The sequence below is a fragment of the Sinocyclocheilus anshuiensis genome, unplaced genomic scaffold (genome assembly GCF_001515605.1).
Source record: "Sinocyclocheilus anshuiensis isolate Anshui unplaced genomic scaffold, SAMN03320099.WGS_v1.1 scaffold881, whole genome shotgun sequence".
Lineage (NCBI taxonomy): Eukaryota > Metazoa > Chordata > Actinopteri > Cypriniformes > Cyprinidae > Sinocyclocheilus > Sinocyclocheilus anshuiensis.
This window is the reverse complement of record NW_015558695.1, coordinates 739,694-742,156: the sequence shown is the minus strand read 5'-3', so window position 1 is coordinate 742,156 and position 2,463 is coordinate 739,694.

Here is a 2,463-nt window from a genome sequence, read left to right as displayed (position 1 = left end):
CCACTTGAGTGACAGGTGGATTGCCGCTGCTGACACTGCCGTCGAGCTAGGTGGGTGTGGCTTCAGCAACCAGCTTCCGCCTTTTTGCCCATTTTCGATTATCCGGGAGTGACACGCGGTGACGCGCTGCCAAGATGGCGACGGTCTGCTCCGCCCACTTTGAGCTTCAAAAACACTCTTCAGAAAACTACGGGTGACGTCACGGACACTACGTCCATGTTTTTATACAGTCTATGGTCTCTCCGAGAAAAAAAAAAAAAAAAAAAAGTACACTGAAGGGTTAGGCTACTCGTGTCATGTACATGATATTTACTACGCTACTGTATAAGGTAGCCTACTTCAAAAATACCTTACTACTACTATAATACATTGCCAAAACATAAGAAGCTGCAGATAGTAATGCGGAAAATGCGTTTACCTACAGTACAGTGAGTTGTTGCAGCACGTGCTGATGTTGAACTTAATAAAGCACGTTTTCATCGCTGGAAAATGATAATATGCCCCGTCACTGTCAGATTTGGTTTCAGTCGATGTATCCACTTCTAGCAATCTTTTCATTCTCTGTGTTCTCCTTGGTGTAAACAGTTACTGTTTTACGGAGTAAGAAACGATCCAAGCGATTTAGTGCATGAGTGATCGCGGTACGAATGATTTACTCTGAATCGCGAACCGACTTGCAAACTATATTGTAGTTGGACCGATTCAAAAGAACCGAGTTATTCGTTCGAGAATCGGACATCCAGGGCCGTTTCTAGCCAATGGCGGCAGTCATATTTCAGGGTGACCGTGCCACTCTTTATCACAACCCTGCTAAAAGTGCCAGTACGTGCGCTAATTGGCGCCCCTTCAGCTGGTGGCGCCCTAGGCGACCGCCTAGCTCGCCTATGCCTAGAAACGGCCCTGCGGACATCCTTAGTTCTATTGTCTAAAGTCTAAACAGCCTACAGGAAGAGAGAGCAGAAGCTAGCAAGCCTTATCATCATATATGCTTTTGTAAGGAAATGGTTTGATGAGACATAACTGCACTACTGCACAACTGAAGTTTTTCCTCATTTTAGATTACATTTCTTTCATTAATTACATAACCAAACAGCATAAGACATTTTAAAAAGGTAATACAGCCCTACATAAATATTTCCAGATTAATAGACCCAAAGTTGAGTCATCTGTTTTAATCTTAAATGATTATATCATCAATGACAGCTGGCCACATCACAACCTAATGATCGAGCTTTAATATCAGTCTGTTCAGCTTCAGACTTGATATAGGCCTACATATATTAGCTGAATGGACAATTTTATTGATGTTTTTAAGGTGTTATTTATTTATCATTTTGGAGCGACAATTCTGCTTTAATCCACCCATAGTTTTTGGGTGAACATTAATGGAATGTCCATGTCAGAGCTCAATATTCTAGTAATAATCGGACCCTTACGAAAATTTTATTGTGGCAAAAGTGTAGTAACTATGTTTTTTTGGCGTATTGATTACCATTTGTATAACCACAGTTTTACTACAAATACCATGGTTAAACTATGGTTAGTGTAGCAAAACCATGGCTAATCTAGATAGATCTCTCTTCTGAATAAAATCAATATTTAATTGCAGATAATATGCACCGACCAGTGGCTTCTATTTAATACTCTTCAGTTAAAACACTTAACACTGAGTGCATGTGTGTGTTCCCTCCTGTAATCTCTCACATGCTGAGCTGGTTTAACTGGAAGAAGACACTTTTGATGAACCAGCAGCATCAGTTCTGGGCAGAGCCCCCAACAGCTCGCTTGAGTAATTAAACTAAAGGAATTAAAAAGGCAAATGAAAACACAAAATGAAATAAATAAGGGAGCAATAACCGCCACTCAATAACGTAAGAGTGCTGAGTGTGAAAGTCCAGGAGGTGCAGACGTCTGCACGTGTGTGTGTTTGGCGAGGAGAGTCGGGAGACTATTTTCATTAGGATATAGGCCTGAATGCAGCAGAACTGCTGACGGGGGCATCCATAGCTTCTTAAAGCTAATCTTCCTCACTTGATAAAAACTTCTCCCTCCTCTCTGTTAATGGCACATTAACTCATTGCCGAGCGCTCAGCACTCCTCCCTCGCTTTCGCTGCCCTTCTGTCTTCCTGTCTCGCTATTTAACACTCATACTGCCGTGCTACCATATCCTCCCTCTACAAAAGGCTCCTGCCCATTAAAATTTGTCATTCTGCTTTCTTCTTCATCTCCCTCTCACATTCACCTCCTTCTTTTTTCTTCTAAGGAATTATGGGCCTTCTCTCTTTTTCTCCCTTCCCTTCTCTCTATACATAAATATACTTTATACATGACGTAAACTGCAGTTTGCAACCTGAAAAGAAAACACCCTTACGAAACCATGGTTTTACTACAGATTAAACCAAAAAAACATTTTCATCTATCTATCTATCTATCTATCTGTCTGTCTGTCTGTCTGTCTGTCT